The 26,018-nt window shown below is 36.6% G+C and overlaps 1 long non-coding RNA gene across 1 annotated transcript in view; it reads right to left on the bottom strand.

The window, feature by feature from the left end:
* LOC111552596 overlaps positions 1-26,018 on the bottom strand; it is a 94,239-nt gene that overhangs the window by 59,280 nt on the left and 8,941 nt on the right. The window lies entirely within an intron of this gene.

The following is a 26,018-nucleotide window of genomic DNA, read 5'->3' as shown; positions in this document are numbered from 1 at the left end:
CACCTTGCCCGGCTAGTTTTTTGTATTTTGTAGTAGAGACAACACTTGGTATTGTGGATTTTAAAACAATTTTAGCCATTCAAGTGATTATGTAATATTATGTCATTATGATTTTAGTTTGCATTTTCTGAATGTAAATCCCTTATCAGATACATATTTTGCAAGTATTTTCTTCCATCTGTGGCTTGCATTTTCTTGATTTTTTAAATAGCATCTTTTGAATAAGAAATTTTAAATGTGTCAATTTTAACAATTTTTATTTTATGTATAATGTGTTTTAAAAATTCTTTCCAAAAAGTATTTTTCTGATTTAAAGTCACAAGATTTCCCATGGGTTTTTTTTATTGAAATTTTATGTGTTTAGTTCTGACAGTTAGGTGAATTCAAGTTACTTTTCATAAATGGTATGAGGATAGGACTGAGGCTGATTTTTTTTTTACATGTGGAAATTCAATTGTTCTAGCAACAATTTTGGGAGACTATCCTTCCTCTCTTCACTTACCTGAGCACCTTTGTATTAATTTACATATGTATGAATCTATTTTGGGGCAGTTTCTTTAGTTCTATGTATTTATACTTCTATACTTACATCAATATCATACCGTTTTTGTTGGTCTGATAGTGTAAGTTCTCCAACATTGTTTTTCTTTTTTCAAAATTGTTTTGACTAGCTCTGGTTCTTTGCATTTGCCCATACATTTTAGGAAGAGCTCATCAGTTTGACCAACAAAATGAATGCTGGAATGTGATTTGGATGTCAATTAATCTGTTAGTCAATTTGGAGAAAATTATCTTAATACTACTGAGTCTTGCCAGTAGATATTTACGTTTTTCTCAGTAACATTTTGTAGTTTACAGAGTACAGATCTTGTACCTATTTAGTTAAGTTGATTCTTCAGTATTTCATACTTTTATGCTGTTATTCTATCTTCTTATTAAAATTTCAAATTGCATCCTGCTAACATACAGGAATAAAATTGTTAAAATATTGACAATGTGTCATAAAGCTTTGCTAAGATTCTTTTTTTAGTTCTAGTAGCTTATGAGTAGATTCATTAGGACTTTCTACATGGATGATTATATTGTTTTTGAATAAAGACAGTTTTACTCCTTTCTTTCCAAAGTTCATGCTTTCTATATATTTTTATTCCTTTATTGCATTGATGGGGATTTCCAGGAGACATAAGGCATTGCACGTCTTGCATCCTTACCTATCTTAGGTGAAAGGTATCCAGCCTTTCTCCCTAAAACATGGTAGGTGTAGGTTTTTCACAGATGCTCTGTATCAGGATTTGTCAATTCCCAGTGTGCTAAAGATGGCTGTTTGATTTTGTCAAATCAAAAAAAAAAAAAAAAAAAAATGAAATGACCATATGGCTTTATTCTTTTATTTTGCCAATATGGTGGTAAATTGCATAATTTTCAGAAGCTAAATCAACCTTGCATTCCTGAAATAAAATTCAGTTGATCCTGATATATTATACTTTTTGCATATTGCTCAATTCAATTTGCTAAAATTATATCAAAGATATATTTGCACCTATCATCATAAGGTGTAGTGGTCTATTCTTTTCTTGTGTAATGTCCTCATCTGGTTTTTTTTATGGAGGGTACTGATGGCTTCATGAAATTAGTTATGAATAATTTTCTTCTGTTTCTAAAATAGTTAATGGAGGATTGTTACAACTTCCTTAAAAGTTTGGTAATTTTCATCAGTAAAGCCACCTGGATCTGGGGTCTTTCCTCTCAATTTTTCCACTTTTAGGAACTTAATCATTTATTTTGTGAATATGGATACACATATCACATTTAAGGATGTATCTTTAGTGAACTTGATGAAGTTGTTTGCTCTTTTACCAAGAGGGTTATCCTAAAGATCTGATCCATAAAGTGAGATGAATTATGCTAGGGTGGCTGAGTGCTTAGCACTAGAATGGACGGGGGGCCATGCTGTTGCTGGGGAGCACACTGGAGCCCCGTGAGCATCCCCATTATTTGTAAATGGCACATACTTTCTTATATGGTTTCGGATTGGAGTCATCAATCAGAGTGTTTATTGTCTACTCTTCTCTCCCTGAACTGTGACTCACTAATGGTTTTTACGTCTAGCCCTGCACCCCTCCGAGTATAGTATAACCCCTAGTGCATTTTTTTAGTACTCATGTAATAAATGGAGTTTGTCTTCAATTGTATCAGAGATTTGCCAATGTACTAAACAAACAAAACTCTTAACAAAATAGTCAAAAGAAACTCTGGATTAACTATGGTGTAGACATATCAAAAAATGTTTCTATCTCATGTTATTTTTGATCTATTGTCATTTTTTCCAATATTTAAGTAGAGTTTATTTTTTAGAGCAGTTTTAGATTCATAGAAAAATTGAGTGGAAGGTGCAGAGATTTCCCATATACTACATTCCCATATATATCTGCCTCCCCATATGCCCAGCCTCCCCAACTATCCAAATTCTATACCACAATGGTACAGTTGTTGCAACGAATCTACATTGACATATCATTACCACTCAGAGTCTGTAGTTTTACATTAGGGTTCACTTTTGCTGTTAGTGTTGGAACAAATATATAATAAAATGTAGGCACCATTATAGTATCATACAGAGTAGATTCATTGCCCTAAAAATCCTCTGTTCTGTGCCTATTCATCCCTCCCTCTCTGGTAACCCCTGGCAATTACTAAACTTTTTAATGTCTCTATAGTTTTTGTCTTTTCCAGACTGTCATGTAGTTGAACTCATACAGTATGTAGACTCTTCAGACTGGTGTCTTTCATTTAGTAATATGTATTTAAGGTTCTTCCATGTCATTTCATGGCTTGATAGTTCATTTATTTTTAGTAATGAATAACATTCCATTTTCTGGATTTACCAAAGTTTGTTTATCCATTCAGCTACCAAAGGACATCTTGGCTGCTTTCAAATGCTTTGGCAATGACGAATGTTTTGGCAATGACGAATGTTTTGGCAATGATGAATGTTTTGGCAATTATGAATAAAGCTGCAATGAATATCCGTATATGGGCATTTGTATGCACAAAAGTTTTCACAGCATTTGGATAAATACCAAGGGGCATAAATGACGAATCAATGGTAAGAGTATATCTAGTTTTATAATGAACTGCCAAACAATCTTCCAAAGTGGCCAAACCATTTTGCATTTCAGTCAACTGAAGACCAGTAGTTCTAGCTTGGTCCACACACTTGCCAGCATTTGAAGTTGTTTGGTGTTTGGAATTTTTGTCATTTTAATAGATGCGTAGTTGTATTTCATAGTTGTTTTACTTTGCCACTCCCGAATCACGTATGATGTTGAGCTTCTTAGGCTTATTTGTCATTGGGGCATCTTGGGTGAGGCATCAGCTCAGGTCTTTGGCCTATCGTTTAATTGGATTGCTCACATTCTTATTGTTAAGTTTTGAGTTCTTTGTATATTTAGAATGAGTCCTTTACCAGATAGGTCTATTGCAAATACTTTCTCCTAATCTGTAGCTTATCTTCTTATTCTTTGAGCAGTGTCTTTCACAGAGCAGAAGTTTTTAATTCTAATAAGTTCAGCTGATCAATTATTTTTTTTTCATGGATCAAATCTTTGGTGGTATATCTAAGAAGTCATCACCATACCCAAGACCATCTTGTTTTTCCTGTCATGTTTAAGAATTTTATAGCTTTGCAGTTAGGTCTGTGATCCATTTTGAGTTAGATTTTGTGAAGGGTTAGGGTCTGTATCTAGATTTATTCTCTTGCATGTGAATGTTCAGTTGTTCCTGCACTGTTTGTTGAGAAGACTGTCTTTGACCCATTGTATTTCAAAGATCAGTTATTACATTTGTGTGGGTCTATTTCTGAGCCCTCTATTTGTTCCATTGATTTATTTGTGTATTAGTTCACCAGTACCACACTGTCTTAATTGCTGTACTAATCAGTAATCTTACAATAATTCTTGAGGTCAGGTGGTGTCAGCCCTCTGACTTTGTCCTCTTTCAATATCGTGTCACTATTCTGGGTTTTTGCTACCCCATATAAACTTTCGACTTGAGTCAGTTTATTGATATCCATGAAAGAACTTGCTGAGATTTTGATTGGGGTTGCATCAAATCTATAGATTGGCCTTGAGAAAAACTGACATTGTGACAATATTAAGTTTTCCTATGCATGAACATAGAATATCTCACCATTTATATATGGTTTGATTTCTTTCAACAGTGTTTTATAGTTTGCCTCACATAGAACTTCTACAAATTTCATTAGATTTATCTCTAATTAGTTCATGTCTTGGGGTGTAATTGATACTGTGTTTTTAATGTCAAATTCTACTTATTCATTGCTGATATAAAGAAAAGTGATTTTACAGAATATTAACCTTGTATCCTGCAACCTTGCTATAAACATTTATTGTGGAAGCATTTTTTGTTTATTTTCTTGAATTTTCTATGTAGACAAACATGTAATATGTGAACAAAAACAGTTTTATTTTTTCCTTCTCATCTAGCATCACCTTTATTTTCTTTTCTTGACTTATTACATTAACTAGAATTTGCTACTGAAGTTGAAGATATTCTTTCCTAGTCCTACTTTGCTGAGAGTGGGAAAAATCACAAATGGGTGTTGGATTTTGCCACATCATTTTTCCATGTCTATTGATATGATTATGTGGTGTTTCATCTTTAGCCTATTGATGTAATGGGTTGCATTAATTGATTTATAAATGGTGAATCAGAGGTGAATACTTGGAATAAATCCCACCTGGTCATCGTGTATATTTCTTTATATAGATTGTTGGGTTTGATTTGCTAATGTTTTCTTGAGGATTGTTGCATTATGTTCAGGAGAGGCATTAGTCTGTATTTCCTTTTCTAGTAATGTTCTTGCCTCGTTTTGGTATTATGTGAATGCCAACTTCATAGAATAAAGTAGGGAGTATTCCTTCTTTATTCTGACTGTATGGAATTATAGGTTGGTGGATTTGTTTTTTCTCTCAAGACTTTAAATACTTCACCCTACTCTCTTTTTGTTACATGGTTTCTATGACATCAGATACAATCAGAGCCCGACAACCTGCCCATCTGAAAGCTCCCCATAGAGGTTTGAGCAGTGGGGCACCGAAGAAGCAAGTCACACTCCCATTGCACACCCTGCAAGGGGGACAAGGGAAGTTTGCCCATTTCAGTTTAGTGTCTGACATCAGTTTGAGAGAATTCTTGGTCATTATTTCCGATTACTTCCAATATTTTTTCCTTTTCTTTCTCTTTTCCTGCTGCTGTTTCCATTGCATACATGTTATTCCTTGTAGTTGTCCAAAGTTCTTGGATATTCTGTTCTATTTTTTGAGTCTTTTTTCCTCTTGGCTTTTGAGTTTTCAAAGATTCTTTTTAGTTTTCAAAGATTCTTTCTTCAGGTGTGTCTAGTATACTACTAAGTCCATCAAAAGCATTCCTCTTTTCTGTTACAGTTTTTTTTTTATCTCTAGCCTTTATTTTATTTTAGAATTTTTATTTCTCTACTTACATTGCCCATCTGTTCTTGCATGCTACTTAACCCATTAGAGCCTTTAGCATATTAATTCTACTTGTTTAAATTCCCAGTCTGATAATTCAGACATCTCTGCCATCTATGCCTGTGACTCTGATGCTTGCTGTAGCTCTCCTCAAACTGTGTGTGTGTGTGTTTTTTTTTCTTATTGGTATGCATTGCTTTTTTTTCCTAGATAGCTGGACATAATGTACTGGGTCAAAAGAGCTGTGGTAAATAGGTCTTTGGTAATATGGTGGTAAGGTATGGAGGAAAAGGTAGCCTTCTATCATCCTATAATTATTTCTCAGTGTTGTAGTGAGTGTGTGCCCCCAGGCTGTGAACTTCAGTAGTGTGTCTCAGTTCCTTTCTCCTTTCCACTTAGATGGGACAGGATGGCTAGAGTAGGCGGGAGTTTGGTATTTCCCTTCTGGCAGGTCGATTAAGCTTGGGAAAAAACTCAACAGTGTAAACTCTAATGAAATAGTTTCTCTTGAGGTCAGGTCCCTATAAGAACAGAATTCTCCCATGCATTTCAAAATTATGACTTTTCCCTCCACCCTTGAAGTACAAGGGGATTTTTCTCTGATACATGAGAACCTGGCTGAACACCTTTCTACTGTAAGTCAGCAGTACACTTAGAAAAGTGTGTGTGGCCCCTATATGGCTAGATTTCCTGGAGTTTTTAACTCTCAGGCTTATCCATACTGAGCCTCCAGCAATTTGTCACTTAGTTTATGTTTTTCACAAAGGCACTGGTTCCGCGGAAGATTCTGCTTGTGGATCTGCTCAGCAATGTTGTGATTCTCTGTAATCTGTCTTTCCAGTTTGATGGGGGAAGCAGGCTGTCCTGTGACCTCACTTATCTGATGAATCTAAGAAAAGTTATTGATTTTTCGTTTAGCTTTTTGTTTCTTTGTTAGAATAAAGTGTTTACTTTCAAGCTCCTATATATCCTGAGCCAGAAACTGGAAGTCCTCTTATCTGCTAGTATTTTAATAAGATAATCACTACACATTCAACTGAATGTGAATTTGTGAACTTGTATGTAGCAGTTACCAAAGAGATTTGCCAAGCTTGTGAGTATATCACAGTGGTTCGAACAGGATTTCCCATCCCCACTATCCCCACAAAACAACCAAAACATCTTTCTATTGTAGCTTTGTAACACTCAAAGGACAACAATCAACCTTTTATTTTAAAATGACAAGTAGGAATATTTTTTGTGATGTACAGTGGCATTGTGGCACTGAAAATATGATAGATTTTAATATAGTCAGAATTTAAACTTTAGCTTTTCCACTTTATTAGCCATATTATATAAAGCAAGGTATACAATGTCTTTGAATTTATATTTCCCTACTAGTTTTAAAGAAGTGATTTTTGAAATATTGAGTAAAATAATATATAGGACAGTTCTTATATAGGTACTCAAATATTTTCCCCAACTTATGTAAAATTTGCTCATTTTGGGGAATCTGAAGATTATAATTAAAAGAGCTCTATTTGTATAAAAGGAAGACAGAACATTTTGGAAGGCTGTTAAAGAGAGAACTGATAGAAGAACTCAAACAAATTTACAAGAAATAACAAACAACCCCATCAACAAGTGGGCAAAGGATATGAACAGACATTTCTCAAAAGAAGACATTCATACAGCCAACAGACACATGAAAAAATGCTCGTCATCAGTGGCCATCAGAGAAATGCAAATCAAAACCACAATGAGATACCATCTCACACCAGTTAGAATGGCAATCATTAAAAATTCAGGAAAAAACAGGTGCCGGAAAGGATGTGGAGAAATAGGAACACTTTTACACTGTTGGTGGGATTGTAAACTAGTTCAACCATTATGGAAAAGAGTATGGCAATTCCTCAAGGATCTAGAACTAGATGTACCATATGACCCAGCCATCCCACTACTGGGTATATACCCAAAGGATTATAAATCATGCTGCTATAAAGACACATGCACACGTATGTTTATTGCGGCACTATTCACAATAGCAAAGTCTTGGAATCAACCCAAATGTCCATCTGTGACAGAATGGATTAAGAAAATGTGGCACATATACACCATGGAATATTATGCAGCCATAAAAAAGGATGAGTTTGCGTCCTTTGTAGGGACATGGATGCAGCTGGAAACCATCATTCTTAGCAAACTATCACAAGAAGAGAAAACCAAACACCGCATGTTCTCACTCATAGGTGGGAACTGAACAATGACATCACTTGGACTCGGAAAGGGGAACATCACACATCGGGGCCTATCATGGGGGGGTGGAGGGGTAGGGGGGAGGGATTGCATTGGGAGTTACACCTGATATAAATGATGAATTGATGGGTGCTGACGAGTTGATGGGTGCAGCACACCAACATGGCACAAGTATACATATGTAACAAACCTGCACGTTATGCACATGTACCCTAGAACTTAAAGTATAATAATAATAATAAAAAAAAAGTGGGAAATGGGTAAGACTTAACTCATAAATATAAATTAAATGGTAATACTAGATTTTAATATGATATAAAATTTCTTACTTAGAATAACCTGAAGCATTGACTTCTGGTTGATCAGAGTAGAAGAACCCAAGAAAATATCAATCTCAATTTAGAGTAAAAGGAAGCCAGGAGAGCTTAGGCAAGTGTCCAGGTTCTTTTAAAATAAATCAGCTAGATACATGAAAGTCATCCTAGAAAGGAGTCTAGTGGGTGGCAGAGTCCAGTTCATTCAGTTCTACTTAATTTGGAAAGAAATCCAGTGCCAGATTATGCAACGTATGCACAAAGTTTAGAGTGAGTAACTGCTCCATTGTAGAAAATATGTGTTTATCTTTTCATTTTTTTCCCATACTCTGATTTACTCCCATTGATTTTCTTGCCAAATTAACTAGGATGAATTCTGCATGAAATAAAGTAGTCTGTAGGAATCATTTGGGCATTTTTTAGGGCTGATGCTTTGAATAACTTAATGTTTTAAATTGTCATTTACCTATATATTCATAAACATTGTACAACTGCATTAGAGGTTGTCCTACGGCATTTGAAATTGTCTGCCTATTATCTCTGTAGAGTACTGTTTGCTGTAGTATTAAAATAATTTTGAAAAGCTTGAAAGTAGGAAATTGGTTTATTTTGCTTGTTTATTTTAGTAAAAACAGCTGTGACAGAATTCAAAAAGAAAGTGCTATAGAATCAAATCACAAAAACAAGAAGTGCCATTTGCATAGAAATTTTGGAAATCAATTATTTTTTGTTTATAGTTTTTCCACGCTAACATGCAGTATTCATTAATAAAACACAGTCATTCTTTATTATAGACAAAGCAAATGTTCCATACACCACCCTAGAGAAAGACCATTTAGAAATAAACAAGTGGTGCTGAAGGAGACGTGTGATTTGGCAGAAGTAGCCACCCAAGCTGAGTTATCTTTTGGGGAAAGGAAATAGGAGATAAACAACTATCCTGAAGGGAGTTGATTTGGAAGGAAATTAAACATTTTCCCATGAGAAGCACAGCTTAGAGAGCGATCCAAGTATTTGTGAATATCACCCAGCAGCCATTCAAGACAAAAAGAACACCCAAATGACATTTAAACAAATATGTTTTCTTTTGTAGTTGTTCATCTGTAAGTTTTTAAAATTACTTGTAGTCTGTTAAAAATCTCATTGGTCTTTTGTTATTAATTCAAAAGTATTCTTATATTTTCAACTTTTAAAAATTTAATTCTTGCCTTCCCCTAGTATTTTGTAAATCTCCTTTTGAGTCAGCATTTTGTACTTCACTTTTATTAGCATCATTTTTTTTTTCTTAAAGGTAAAGCAAATTTCTTATCTTTAAAGAATTACCATTTCAACTTTTTATTAGTGACTTTAAAGTCCTTAAAATATCTCTCTTGATTTAATCTTACCATAATCTTAGTCCCATGTTTGCTAAAAATCAAAGCTAAAGATGATATTCAAACTTGATTTTGCCCTCAAAAATCTTATTTTGGAGCTTCCCATCTGAAATTAAAATAGAATTATATAGTTGATAATTCACTGAAATATTGTGGACAAGGTAAACATTGGAGGCCCTCTTATCATTTCCTCTTGTCATCTCAACTTCAGGATCCCTGCAGTTATTGAGGCGAGCTAAGCGTGTCAGTGGAACCCTACAACCTTACATAAAGAAATCTATTTTTCCTTTGGCAGGCACCAACTACTCACTGTAACTTGACTTCAAGTTTTCACATCTCTTAGTCTGGCTCATTTCTATGCTCATATGTGAAGAGCTGCCCAAATAACTCCATTAATAAAATGCAATCTATGTGAGATTCTTCCTCTGCCATTCTGTGGTTAGCATACTGGTGGTCTATGCCCTGTTTTTTATATCTTATTTATTTATTTGTTTACTTATTTATTTGTTTATGAGATGGGGTCTTGCTCTGTCACCCAGGCTAGAGCGCAGTGGGGTGATCTCGGCTTACTGCAACCTCCACCTCCCAGGTTCAAGCGATTTCCCTGCCTCAGCCTCCTGAGTAGCTGGGATTACAGGTGCCTGCCACCACCCCCAGCTAATTTTTGTATTTTTAGTAGAGACAGCGTTTCACCACGTTGGCCAGGCTGGTCTTGAACTCCTGACCTCAGGTGATTCAGCCGCCTCAGCCTTCCAAAGTATTGAGATTACAGGATTGAGCCACTGTGTCCGGCCCTATGCCCTATTTTATGTCTCCAACACAGAAAGGAGAGACATGCAGACACATTTTCATGAGCAATTGTGGCTCACTTTCTCAATCTGAGCTATTTTTGCAGCTTTAGTTTTACTTCCTGAGGAATGTAAGAATATTATCTAAGCAAATACAAGCCTTTGGGTAAAATCACTGGATAATATAACACTTGACCAATAATCCTCATTTCCAGTGATTTCCTAATCATAACATTGTATTCACAAACATCCAGACATTTATATTTCTATTCAACTCACCTCTCGGTGTGGGCTCTTACCAAAGCAGACCTGAGAAAAGGTTTCAAGTATGCAACTGGGAAGACGGTGCCAGGAAACACTGGTAAGGAAGTGAAGGAAAACAGGCAAATAAACAAACCATAGGTGCCATATGCCGCTGACTAAAGAAGGTACCACCTCTTCTGGTGAGGTTCACCTCACTGTGGGATTCTGTGGCAGACTCTAGATTTTGCGTGATGATTGTTCCATCCAAGGGACTGGGAAGCTTTTTATTTAGGTTTGTTTGTTTAGCAAAATTCTTATATGTGATTTGTTGATACCTGCGTTTAGAAACATCGATGCCCAATATTTCTTATTGGTCCTATAGAGGCCTGAACTTGCTTCCACAGCTTGGAAATGAAAAAATTTTCAGGCAGAAAGTAGCGATGTTTATGCTAAGTGTATCTTTTCATGTCAGGGCATAGAGGTAAGATATGAGAGTATCCTGACATGGCATAGACAGCATCTGCTATACGCCTGTACCCTATCCATAACCGCGTCCTGCTGGCCACGTATGGTCTTTATGAAATGGGAGCTAGCTTTAGTTCTGTGATTGTCAATTTTGTGTGTCAACTTGACTATGCTAAGAGATGCCCAGATACCTGGTAAAACATTGTTTTTGGATGTGTTTGTCAGGGTGTTTGCAGAAGAGATTGACATTGGAATCAGTGGACTGAGTAAAGATCTATCAGCACCCCTGTAGGTGGGCATGGTCCTATTTGTTATTTGTTCAGGGCTCAAATACCAAAAAAGGCAAAAAAAAAAAAAAAAAAAATACTTTTTCTCTCTTTTTTAGCTCAGACATCCATCTTCTCCTGCCCTCAAATATCAGAGATTCTGACATATGGGCCTTTGGACTTTGGGACTTACACTAGGGCTCCCCTGCCACCTTCTCACTCCCAGTTCTCAGACCTTTGGCCTCCAACTGAACTACACCACTGTCATCTTGATTCTGAAGCTTACAGAAGACATAGCACAGGAATTCTTGGCCTCCACGATTGCATGAATCCATTCCCATAATAAATCTCCCTTTATGTATCTATTCCCTTACTGATTCTGTTTCTCTGGACAACCTCAACTAATACAAGTTTGTCAAATGTTTGCATGAAATCATCCTAAGAATTATTCTTCCCAGATACCTATATTATAGAAGTTCAGGAAAGTTGGCCAGATACCTTTCCTTGCCCCATATGGAATAGTTAATGTTTACTGGTGCTTAATCAGTTCCAAACTCTACATGCTATTGAATAAATCATTTCATACAACCACATACTGAGTTACCTGATATTAATTCCATTTTTACTGATGATGAAACTGAGTCAAGGTAAGTTACAATATTTGGTTAAGGTAACAAAGGTTCTTCTGGTATGGTTTCAATGCAAGCATGTTTCATCCAAAGCCCTGGTTATAATTATTCTTCATTCCTAGATGATCAAATCTTCTTAATCAATCAGTGTCAGGTCATGTTGATATCTGGCAATGTTGGAGTATGTTTCATTTTGAGAATGGTAAATATTCCTTAGGATCACTTTGGAAACTTTTTTTTGATTGATTGATTGTCATCTTAAAAGTGTATAAGTAAGAACATCTCATCATACAACAAAGTCTTTACTGGTGACAGTGAAAACTCCCAGAGTCAACTAATATTCTACCTATGCACTTGCATTTGATGGGCTGACTTTAATCAACGCCAGGAAGCTCCAGTTTTTTATCTTTGAGCGGAGATACACATGTGCATACCAAATTTTCAAGCATTCTCTTAATAATTAGTTATTCCTTTGTCTCACTGTCTTCCTATTTAGTTAACCAGCAGAGGTAGCTGATATAGGCTAATGTGCTTTATTTATAATACAGTCTTTTCTTAAATGTATTACTAGCAAAGTATTAGCCAAAATTCTGAGTTATTGTTAGTGATAACTTTTAACATTTGGCAGTATAATAGCATATCACTCAGGGTTTAGGCAGGAAACAGAACCCACCAAGTTAGCCAGGATGGTCTCGATCTCCTGATCTCGTGATCCTCCCGCCTTGGCCTCCCAAAGTGCTGGGATTACAGGCATGAGCCACTGCACCTGGCCAGTAGTATAATTCTTAAATACTTAAAATTGGCTTTGCGTATAAAAAGAGTAGAAAAGAGGTTGTTAACAGCATGGGTGAGAGGAAGGTATCACTATTACACATCTGGAAGGATTACCATATTATAGATTGAGAAGAAAACAAGTAGATTAAGCCAGTTTAGTGTCTGTGTTAAAAAAAGAATAGAATATTCTTCCTTTACAGGAGGTGATGACTGGCAAAGGTACAGGAGAAAAGAGTGTACCTATATTTGTTAGCAGAGTATGAACTATTAAAAGGAGAATTAGGAGTCTATAATTAGTGTGTAGGTTTTATATCCTGAGCTTTACCAATTTGAACATAGTTTGTGCTTTCAATCAGTTGATGAACCGAAAGTGGGAAAGAGCATAATCAATACAATAAACTCTAAAAATTTTGTAATTCCAAGATTATATAGTCCCAACATTTAATGGAGGTCCAATTAAAGCATAAATCCTTCCATTTGTGAAGCGGGGCAATAACAGGCTGCTTAGATAATTCAAACATTATGTACACAGCATCAATAGAAACAGACTAGAAAGTTACCAAAAAATAAGCAGGAAGCTTGCAAGCTGTTCAGAAAAAAACTGGAGTTTAAAGATACATCCCCATAATGATCCATAGAAAACAGATGTATTCATTTGTTGCGCCAATTATCTGTTACAGGTCCGCTAATGTGATTTCAAAAACAGGGAAGCACCATGTGACACAATTTGCTTTGAACTTCTATTTCTGAGGACTCTTATTTCCTGGAATTCAAAGCCAAGGAAAAGAGGGCTGCAGTTAATCTTCTTTTTAGTCATTATTATGATTATCAGAATTACTATTATCATGAATTTTTTGAGTCTCTTTGTACTTCTGTTTCAGTATTATTACTAATGATTACCTATGCAGTCATTATGGGAACTCTCCTAGTAAGGCCCTAGAATGTTTGTATCCAGGATTCAGGTAGCTTTTAGGTGATGTCTGCTCACACTTGTTTTGACATGAAACAAAATTTCCTGCTTTCCAAATGCTGTACATTGTCTTATAAACCTGAGACATTTCTCTTTTTTTGTAAAGAAAGAGTTGTAACTGGCCAAAATATAACTTTTGTACTCTTTCATTCTACATTGCTAAAATGTATTGTTTCTGGAATGAATGTGCTATTTAAAAATTTTGTTTCTCAGTTTCACATAATTAGTCTCCCCCCCTCCAGAAAGCTGTTGGACACACTGTTGGAAGTAAGATCAGGAGTCTATGAGATGAAAATTTTATAACTCAAATCCCTGATCTTCATTTTAGTTCTAAATGTTGGCTAATTCTTGCCGGGGCTCAAGAGACCCTATATAACTACAAACCATCTAGGAAGCTAGAGGCCAAGAATTAGGTAAATATTGAAAGTACTTATTAATTTTTGCAGGGATAATTCAATGAATTTTTTATGATGTGAGAAAAAATTTAAAATTAGACTGTAATTTTGAAAGCAATCACATTTATGCAGAGTACCTTGCTCTATTCTAGGAAATTTAAAATATAGAACACATGATTTTCTATAAAATGAGAGTATGTATATACATTTTTGTTACTAGTTGTATATGGAAACAGGATGCTTGTGATGTTTCCTGAATATGAGAGTCTTCGTGGCTGTAGAATGAAGTTTACAGCATGAGCTATCTATGGTCACACTTTTATCATTTCTCTCCAACAACGTGCTTATTTCTTTTCAAAAGTCAGGTACCATTTTACAATAAAAAAAAGTCATTTGGCCAGGTGCAGTGGCTTATGCCTGTAATCCTAGCACTTTGGGAGGCCCAGGTGGGCGGATCACCTGATGTCAGGAGTTCAAGGCCAGCCTGGCCAACATGGCGAAACCCCAGTCTCTACTAAAAATACAAAAATTACCTGGGCATGGTGGTGCATGCCTGTAATGTCAGCTACTCGGGAGGCTGAGGCAGGAGAATTGCTTGAACCTGGGAGATGGAGGTTGCAGTGAGCCTAGATCACACCACTGTACTCTAGCCTGGGCAAGAAGAGTGAGACTCTGACTCAGAAAAAAAAAAAAAAAGTCATTTAATGGAGATCATGTTTGACAACATTATCCAGAATCTGGAATATTAACCATAATACTAAAAAAATTAGCATTATCAAAATTATAATAAAAACATATTAAGTATTCAATGGGGAACAAGGATCAACATATAACTGAAACTTAACACTTTCTAACTTCTTTTTTTCTCTTTGTAGAGCCTTCTTAACACTTTCAATCACAGTTTTTCTTTTTTTTTTTTTTTTATTATACTTTAAGTTCTAGGGTACATGTGCACAACGTGCAGGTTTGTTATATGTATACTTGTGCCATGTTGGTGTGCTGCACCCATCAACTCGTCAGCACCCATCAACTCATCATTTACATCAGGTATAACTCCCAATGCCATCCCTCCCCCCTTCCCCCTCCCCATAATAGGCCCCGGTGTGTGATGTTCCCCTTCCCGAGTCCAAGTGATCTCATTGTTCAGTTCCCACCTATGAGTGAGAACATGCGGTGTTTGGTTTTCTGTTCTTGCGATAGTTTGCTGAGACTGATGGTTTCCAGCTGCATCCATGTTCCTACAAAGGACAGGAACTCATCCTTTTTTATGGCTGCATAGTTTTTCAATATGTAAATGTTCTTTGCAGTGTTCATTGATATTTAATATTTCAATTATCTTTTCTGGCAGGACTACAAAGTGCTTATGAATTTCCTTGAGGTTATTAATGCTGCCACTTTAGAAACACATCACATTTGTCCACTACGTACAAACAGTTTAAATTAGAAAACAGTGGTTTATATGCAGATACTAAAATTATAAGAGTAGTACCCACCAAGTTAACAATTCCATGTGGTTGTACAAAATACTCATAAGTCTTGCCTTTTTCTGGCTCTTTTCCTTTTCATTCATTAAAAAATAGTTTTCTTATGTTTGAAAATTCTTCTTAAGAAAGAAGTATAAATTAGCTGGGTGTGGAGGTGCACGGCTGCAATATCAGCTGAGATTCTGCAATCTCAGCCTCACAGGAGGCTGAGGCAGGAAAATCATTTGAACCTGGGAGGTGGAGGTTGCAGTCAGGGTGAGACTTCATCTCAAAAGAAAAAAAAAAAAGAAAAAGTATAATTTTCCTGAAATTTCTTTCTTGACCTCCTCTAAAGTTCTTATGTTTATCTAGGGGTGTGTGAATCTGTTTTATTCTTCACACACTCCTTAATTTTTTTTTTGAGACAGAGTTTACTGTTGTTGCTCAAGCTGGAGTGCAATGGCATGATCTTGGCTCACCACAACCTTTGTCTACCGAGTTCAAGCGATTCTCCTGCCTCAGCCTCCCAAGTAGCTGGGATTACCAGCCTGTACCACCATGCCTGAGTAATTTTGTATTTTTAGTAGAGATGGAGTTTCTCCACGTTGGTCAGGCTGGTCTTGAACTCCCAACCTCAGATGATCCAACTGCCTCAACCTCCCAAAGTGCTGGGATTACAGGCATGAGCTGCCACGATATTTTTAATTGCCTTCTTGGTCAGGTGCACATAAGGAGGAGGGGGACTTAAACTTCACCACAGAATTTCCTTTCACCAAATCTTGCTGAAATGAACAAAAACTAATAAAAGTAAACAAGTGACAGAAACAAGACAAATAAAATGTTCTACCAACCAAGTAAAATAAGAGAGAGATAACCTAATGAAATCATGTTCAAAACTCCAACCCACGGAATAAAACAAGATTCATTTCATTGGATCTTGTAGGAAAAGCAAAAATAAATGACAATTTAACAAACTGCTTTATTTCTCTAGAAACCATCCTTATTTCTAGAGTAAATTATAAAGTCCTGGGGAGTTTCTATTAACATCTCCAAATGTATAGAGGAAAAAACAACCTTTTCCCTAGTCTGATTCAGGAATAGTGGAAAATACTGACAGCTAGAAACATAGCAAAGCATGGTAAATTGAACAGGGCTGATTCTCTTTAATAAATTAAAGACTATAGGCCTACATATTGGCTTGGGGAAATGATCCAAAGCCTAATGGTACTCTCCTATGTGAATAGAATATATCACTAAATTAATTGAAATAAACACTGCTAACGGGAATTTAGCAAAAGTCAATGTGTTCTAATAAAGACTGCATATGGCCTGAAGTTAAGCTATTGAAACTCAAGGATAATGATAGATTTTTTTTTTTCCGACAAGTAGACCAATAAATATCAACTAAAAGCAGGAAAAATTAGGGTGATCTTCAACTTCTCCATAGAAACAGTCAGTTAACAAGACAACGAAGCACAGTCTTCAAAGGACTGCGGGAAAGAAAGTGCGACCCAGAAACAGTATCCACAATCACAGTGTTATTCCAATACAAGCATGAAAGAACTTAATGAGGTATGAACCACACATTTAAAGAAAAAAAGAAAAATTTCCTGATAAGGCTTATACAATTAGAGATTAATGAAAATCATGAGTTCAGGATTGAACGTTATCCTTACCTGGTGAGTGCAGAAACCATTCATATGTAGAAATAATAGTGATAAAACAGCATGACACTACCTGTTGTTACTAGGTACCTGATAGGTACCTAGGACTTTCTAAGGACTTTCTTCAATTTTCTCAAAATTTTAGAATGCAGATACTATTATTATCTCCATCTTATAGACAAGTAAAATGGAAGAGTAAGTGGTCAAGGCCACTTTAAAGGCACAGAAAGAGGCAGAGCAATTAGTTTGAATCCAGAAAGAGTCTCAAGGATGGCAAGCCTTCCTCCTACTTCCACTAACTGCCCTGGGAGCCCCCAGCCCTGCAACCACAGGCATTCCCGCTACAGAGCACACAAGGGCCATCACCCAACCTGGCTCAGGGTTATTAGGGAAGCCATGTTGCCTTTTGATATATGTTGCATTTTTAGTTGAATTATTGTAGATCACTTAATGTGAAGGAATTCCTAGTATATTCACAGTTATATTTTTTAATTTGCCATTGTTCTCTTTGTCATAGCTGTTATTTCCTTTTCTCTCTTGCCATCTTTTGGATTCATACTGTGATTATTGTATTTATTCAATTTTCTCTGCACTTGGCTTGTCAATGATACGTCCTCCTACTAGTATTTTAGGGTGACCTTCCAGATTAAAACATGCATCCTGGGCATTGTTGTTATTATATTATTAGAGTGTATCATAAATCGGTACTTTTATATTCTCCAGACAAGTCTAGGGACATAGAGCACTTTAAACACATTGATCTCCCTCTGTGTTCAGGACTGAATTCTGACAGATATAGATATAATAACTGTACAGAAAGGTCACAAGTCATAAGTATGCAACTTGACACAAAATGAAAATATAAACAGCACCCACATCAAGAAACAGGACATGGCTAGTATAGCAAAAATTCTTGTCATTTACCAGTCCTTACCACCTCCAAGAAAAACCACCATGTGACTTCTAACATTTTACAAAAAGGTTTTGTCTACTTTCAAACCTTAAAAATGAAATCATGATTAATATATACTCTTTTTCCTTACTTTCACTCCAGACTCCTACATATACCTTTGCTTCTATCCGTGGTATTTTTTCATTTTAATTGCTGTATAATATTGCACCGTACAAATTTACTGCAATGTTACAGTTACTAATCCTGTGCTATCAAGCATTGTAAAAGACATACTGACTTAAAATAATTATATATGGAATTTATATGTATGTATATGTGTTATATATAAAGTGTTTATATGTTAATTTATATAATTATATATGTATATTATATATTCCATGCCAGAAGGCAAAACCCACAGCCCTCACTCTCCTCTGCCTTACTCTCCATCTAAGTCTTCTGTAGAACGATGCTCTCAAGATTCTTAGAAGCCCGATTATTTCATAAAGAGGATCTGAAAGGCAATCCCTGAAGATATTTTTAGATCTTTTTTTCTGTCTGAAAGATTTTATGAATCACTTCATTAAATATTTCTGGGTTCTTAATAAAGGATGTTATGGTGCTGAGATTTGTTCTTTGATAATTTGAGAATATTTTGCCATGAGGGGTAGGCTGGAAATGAGAAGCAATTTTATTTTACAACCCAGTATGTCCTGGCTTTTTACAAGTTAAACACTTCTTTATGCCTTGTCTCTCCTCTCACATTTTATCTTAGACAATGAGAAGGTGCCAGATGGCACTTTAAATATTCTACCTGAAAATCTCCTTAGCCGGGTCATCAAGTTCAATGGGCACTTTTCCTGGTTTTGTCATTACTGTAGACGACAGCGTTGTCAACAATTCGCCCTCTGCAAAACACGAGCCTTTTTCCTCCCCCTTCCAATACCAGTTCCCCTCCTTTGACTCTTCACTAGCAGCCTCCTGGGGCCTCTACATAACTCACTAGCGATTTTCTCAGGACAGACTTTAGGCTGTCACCCACTTTCTGGTTCTAACACCAGTGTCACAGATTCAAGACTCATTTCTGGTATCCAATTCTGTTCCACTTATTATTGATACCTAAAAAGTACCTCAAAATATAGTGACTTTATGCCAATCCTTAATTTTAGTGACAAACTTGTAATTTGGGTAGGACTATGCTGAATCAGCTTATCCCTGCTATGCCCGCTGTTCACTGGAGTCAGATTGATTCAGGGCTTAGGGATTAATTTTCAAGGTGATTTGTTCGTGTTGGGGGCGTGATGGCACAAGCAGGCAGCTGTAGGCTCATGCAGGGTTCAGTTTCTCTCTAGGCTGGTTACTCAGTGGGCTGCTTGGGCTTCATGATAGCATGGTGCCTGGGTTCTAAGAGTGAACATCTCAGGAGAATCAAGTAGCAACTGTCTGGTCATTTTATGACTTAGCTTCAGAAGTCACATAATGTCACTTTAGAAATAATTACCAGTTCACCCAAATTCAAGGGGAGAGGGATAATATACATCCCACTCTAGAGAATAAAATTCTCAAAACTTTATTTTAAAAACAGTATGTTGGATGGGAGATTATTATAATTTGTCTCACACCATTGAACTATTTCCCTGTTAAATAATGTGTCTTTGTTTTTCTATTTGAGGATAAACAAGTATTTGTGCTGCAAGTATTATTTTAGTGCTTTTTTTTTTTTTTGAGAACATATGTTTACATTTGTGTAATCATCTAGAAGCATAACTATCAGATGTTAGGATTTGTATATGATTAGCTTTAGAAGATGATGCCAAACAGGTTTCACAACTGGATTACAGGCATACCTCATTTGATTGTGCTTCTCGGATATTGTGTTTTTATTTAATTAATTAATTATTATTATTTTATTTTTGATATGGAGTCTCTCTCTGTTGCCCTGGCTGAAATGCAGTGGCATGAACTTGGCTTACTGTTACCTCTGCCTCCTACATTCAAGCGATTCTCCTGTCTCAGCCTCCCAGGTAGCTGGGATTACAGGTGTGCACCACCACACCTGGCTAATTTTTTCTATTGTTAGTAGAGACAGGGTTTCTCCATGTTGGCCAGGCTGGTTTCGAACTCCTGACCTCAGGTGATCTGCCCACCTTGGCCTCCCAAAGTGCTGGGATTACAGGCGTGAGCTACTGCACCCGGCCAGATACTGTTTTGTTTTGTTTTGTTTTGTTTTGTTTTGTTTTTTTAACAAATGGAAGGTTTGTGGCAACCTTGTATCTAACAAGTCTATTGGTGCCATTTTTTTTTTTTAAACAATAAACACTCACTTCATCTCTTTGTGTCATATTTTGGTAATTTTTGCCATATTTAAAACTTTTAAATTATTATATCTGTTATGATGTGTGATTAGTGATCTTTGATGTTAATATTGCCATTATTTTTGGGTGTCACAAATTGTGCCCATATAAGATGACAAACTTCATAGATGTATATGTTGTGACTGCTCCATCAATTGGCTTTTCTCCAACCTCCTTCTTTCTTTTGGGACCTTCTCTGAGACACAATGATACTGAAATTAGGCCAGTGAATAACCCTATAATGACCTCTACTGTTCAAGTGAAAGGAAGAGTTGCACAACTCTGACCTTCAATCAAAAGCTAGAAATGATTAAGCTTAGTGATGATGGCATGTTGCATACTGAGATAGACTGGAAGCTAAGACTCTTGGGCCAAATAGCCAAATTGCAAATACAAAGGAAAAGTTCCTGAAGGAAATTAAAAGTGATAATCCGATGTACATATGAATGATAAGCCTTATTGCTGATATGCAGAAACTTTGAGTGGTCTGGATAGGTGGAACCAACCATAGCATTCTCTTAAAGCCAATGCCTAATCCAGAGCAAGGCCCTAACTCTCTTAAATTCTGTGAAGCCTAAGATTGGTGAGGAAGCTGCAGAAGAAATTTTGAAGCAAGCAGAGGTTGGTTCATGAGGTTTAAAAAAAGAAACTATCTCCATAACATAAAAGTTCAAGGTGAAATAGTAAGGTCTGACGGAGAAGCAGCAGTGAATCATCCAGAATATCTAGCTAAGAAAATTGATGGCTGTAGATGTGTGGTATTATTTCTGAGGACTCTGTTCTGTTCCATTGGTCTATATCTCTGTTTTGGTACCAGTACCATGCTGTTTTGGTTACTGTAGCCTTGTAGTATAGTTTGAAGTCAGGTAGCGTGACGCATCCAGCTTTGTCCTTTTGACTTAGGATTGACTTGGCAATGCGGGCTCTTTTTAGGTTCCATATGAACTTTAAAGCCGTTTTTTCCAATTCTGTGAAGAAACTCATTGGTAGCTTGATGGGGATGGCATTGAATCTATAAATAACCTTGGGCAGTATGGCCATTTTCACGATATTGATTCTTCCTATCCATGAGCATGGTATGTTCTTCCATTTGTTTGTGTCCTCTTTGATTTCACTGAGCAGTGGTTTGTAGTTCTCCTTGAAGAGGTCCTTTATATCCCTTGTAAGTTGGATTCCTAGGTATTTTATTCTCTCTGAAGCAATTGTGAATGGAAGTTCATTCCTGATTTGGCTCTCTGCTTGTCTGTTACTGGTGTATAAGAATGCTTGTGATTTTTGCACATTAATTTTGTATCCTGAGACTTTGCTGAAGTTGCTTATCAGCTTAAGAAGGTTTTGGGCTGAGATGATGGGGTTTTCTAAGTATACAATCATGTCATCTGCAAACAGGGACAATTTGACTTCTTCTTTTCCTAACTGAATACCCTTGATTTCTTTATCTTGCCTGATTGCCCTAGCCAGAACTTCCAACACTATGTTGAATAGGAGTGGTGAGAGAGGGCATCCCTGTCTTGTGCTCAGAAATAATACCACACATCTACAGCCATCTGATCTTTGACAAACCTGAGAGAAACAAGAAATGGGGAAAGGATTCCCTATTTAATAAATGGTGCTGGGAAAATTGGCTAGCCATAAGTAGAAAGCTGAAACTGGATCCTTTCCGTACTCCTTATACGAAGATTAATTCAAGATGGATTAGAGACTTAAATGTTAGACCTATTACCATAAAAACCCTAGAAGAAAATCTAGGTAGTACCATTCAGGACATAGGCATGGGCAAGGACTTCATGTCTAAAACACCAAAAGCAACGGCAACAAAAGCCAAAATTGACAAATGGGATCTAATTAAACTAAAGAGCTTCTGCACAGCAAAAGAAACTACCATCAGAGTGAACAGGCAACCTACAGAATGGGAGAAAATTTTTGCAATCTACTCATCTGACAAAGGGCTCATTTCCAGAATCTACAAAGAACTCAAACAAATATACAAGAAAAAAACAAACAACCCCATCAAAAAGTGGGGAAAGGATATGAACAGACATTTCTCAAAAGAAGACATTCATACAGCCAACAGACACATGAAAAAATGCTCATCATCACTCGCCATCAGAGAAATGCAAATCAAAACCACAATGAGATACCATCTCACACCAGTTAGAATGGCAATCATTAAAAAATCAGGAAACAACAGGTGTTGGAGAGGATGTGGAGAAATAGGAACACTTTTACACTGTTGGTGGGATTGTAAACTAGTTCAACCATTATGGAAAAGAGTATGGCAATTCCTCAAGGATCTAGAACTAGATGTACCATATGACCCAGCCATCCCACTACTGGGTATATACCCAAAGGATTATAAATTATGCTACTACAAAAACACATGCACACGTATGTTTATTGCGGCACTATTCACAATTGCAAAGACTTGGAATCAACCCAAATGTCCATCAGTGACAGACTGGATTAAGAAAATGTGGCACATATACACCATGGAATACTATGCAGCCAAAAAAAAAGGATGAGTTTGCGTCCTTTGTAGGGACATGGATGCAGCTGGAAACCATCATTCTTAGCAAACTATCACAAGAGAAAACCAAACACCGCATGTTCTCACTCATAGGTGGGAACCGAACAATGAGTTCACTTGGACTCGGGAAGGGGAACATCACACACTGGGGCCTATCATGGGGAGGGGGGAGTGGAGAGGGATTGCACTGGGGAGTTATACCTGATATAAATGATGAATTGATGGGTGCTGACGAGTTGATGGGTACAGCACACCAACATGGCACAGGTATACATATGTAACAAGCCTGCACGTTATGCACATGTACCCTAGAACTTAAAGTATAATAAAAAAAAAAAAAAAAGAAAATTGATGAAGGTGGCTGCACTAAACAACAGATTTTGAATGTAAATGAAACAGTCTTCTGCTGGAAGAAAATGCTATTTGAGGCTTTGCTAGTTACAGAGGGGAAGTCAAGCCTGGATTCAAAATTTCAAAGGACAGACTGACTCTCTTGTTTGGGGTTATGCAACTGGTGACTTTAACTTGAAGGCAATGCTCATTTACTATTCCCCAAATCCTAGGACTCCTGAGAATTACATTAAATATACTCTGTTTATGCTCTAGAAATGGAAGAACAAAGTCTGAATGACAGCACGTCTATTTGAAGCATGGTTTACTGAATAATTTAAGCCCACTGTTGAGACTTACTGCTAGGGAAAAAAAAAAAAGAGTGCTTTCAAAAGATTATTGCTCATTGACAATGCACCTGGTCACCCAAGAGCTCCGATGAACAGGTACAAGGAGATAAATGTTTTAATGCTTGCTAACACATCATTCATTCTGCAGCCCATGAACGAAGGAGTAATTTAGATTTTGAAGTCTTATTATTTAAGAAATACTTTCTGTAAGGCAGTTGCTCCCACGGATAGTGATTTCCTTTGATAGATCTGGGCAAAGTAAATTGAAAACTTTCTGAAAAGAATTCACCGCTTTAGATCTCATCAAGAACATTCATGATTTATGGAAGGAGGTCAAAATGTCAAGATTAATAGGAATTTTTAAGAAATTGATTCCAACTGTCATGGTTGACTTTAAGGGGTTCAAGACTTCAGTGGTGGAAGTTTTTGCAGATGTGGTGGAAATAGTAAGAAAACTAGAACTAGAAGTGGAGCCTGAGGATGTGACTGAATTGCTGCAATTTCATGATAAAATTTGGATGGATAAGGATTGCTTCTTATAGATGAACAAAGAAAGTTGTTCATGAGATCGAATCTCCTGGTGAAGATGCTGTGAGCATTGTTGAAATAACAAGGATTTAGAATATTACATAATATTAGTTGATAAAGGCAGTGGCAGAATTTGAAAGGATTGACTCCAATTTTGAAAGAAGTTCTACTGTGGGTAAAATGCTATCAAACAGGACTGTAAGCTGTAGAAAAATATTTCATAAAGGCAATAGTTAATCAATGTGGCAAACTTTATTGTCGTCTTTAAGAAATTGTGACAGCTATCTCATCCTTCTTCCAACAGCACTCTAATTAGTCAGCAGCCATCAACATGTAGGCATGATCCTCCACCAGTGAAAGATTATGACTAGGTGAAGATTCAGATGACCATTAGCATTTTTTTTAGCAATAAAATATTTTAAAATTAGGGTCTGTCCATGTTTCTTTAAAGACATAATTCTATTGCACATTTTTAGACCACAGCATAGCATAATATAATTTTTGTATCCATTGGGAAATCTAAAACATTTATGTGACTTGGTTTATTATCATATTGGTTTTATTGAAGTAATCTGTAAGTGAACCCATATATCTCTGATGTATGCCTGTTTATGATTTTACAATCCCACTAACAGTTTATTTCCACTCCTCAAAAGTACTTGTATTTTTGTGGGCTAATAGTAGCTGACAATTGTTTGCTCCTTGTCCTTGAGAAGGAAAGTCTGCTTCTCTTCCCTTTCAATCAACTCTTGGCCCAGCAGACTGCAACAGAATTGAAGCTGCAGGACTTTCAAGGCTAATTAGAAATTATGAAAAACCCACACCTTGTGGTTTCTGTTTGTGCGTCCTGAGATCCCCTTAATGAGAGCTACACACCCCGATGGAAGTGGTCTGACCACCTTGAGATCATGTACTGAAGGTCTTGTTGACAGTATGGTCCCAGCCTTCTAGGACATTTTCTAGATGCTTGTCACATGAGTGAAGCTGTCTTGAGTATTGCCCACTAGCCCACCTGCTATACTAGTCTTGAATACTGCTGATGATTTCCATCAAGGCCATGACAGAAGAATCACCAGTGTAAGGCTGCTGGATTCTTGACACATGACATCATGAGATAGAAATAAGGAAACAGAAATGTAATGAGAAAGACATAATGAGATATAAAATTGAAGTGTTTTAATCTATTAAGTTTTGGGGTAGTTCATTCTGCTGCAATAGATAACTGGATGGGTATTGTTGTTTTAGCCATTAAGATGGCTGTTTTGCTTTAGCCATTATGATGTACATGCAGTAATATAGCAATGTACTTTTAGTTTGCATTTCACTGACTATTACAGTGCTGAGCAAGTTTCCATATTTCAATAATCTTTAGTGACGTGCCTGTGCAGTTTTTTTTTCTTTTGCCATTTCACATTGAGATTATTTTTCTTTGTGGTTTCCGGATGGTTTACATTACATTGACCTATAAAGAGTTGGGAGTTTTAAAAATTTCTCCTTTAATTCTGTTTCCTATTGCTTTATTCATCTTGAAGCTTGATTAATGGTCCTGTACAGATTTAGGATTATGATACTTTCCAGATATGTTGCCCCTTTGCGGCAGTTATCTTTTAACACAGTATTTTATAATAACTACACAAATCTGGTAGCCAAAACAATAAGGAGGTCTATATTTCTCACAAGTCAGTGGAATGACTGGGCAAAGTTTTTGGTTAAAGATAGGTTCACAGATGCAACTGCAATTCACTGGGGGCACGTAGGCCATTCTGCCAAGCTTGGCTTAGTGCTCCCACAAGTTTCGTAAAACTGTGCTCCCCTCCATGTGGTTCTCATGTTCACAAGTCTCTCCTGTCACGTTGTCTGCTAGCCTTCTTGAAATATTCTAAGTGTGGCCCCTCGGCCCAACACACACACACACACACACACACACACACACACACACACACACACA

This window comes from Piliocolobus tephrosceles, chromosome 3 (genome assembly GCF_002776525.5).
Source record: "Piliocolobus tephrosceles isolate RC106 chromosome 3, ASM277652v3, whole genome shotgun sequence".
NCBI classification, from domain to species: domain Eukaryota; kingdom Metazoa; phylum Chordata; class Mammalia; order Primates; family Cercopithecidae; genus Piliocolobus; species Piliocolobus tephrosceles.
This window is presented reverse-complemented; position numbering and strand designations above follow the sequence as displayed.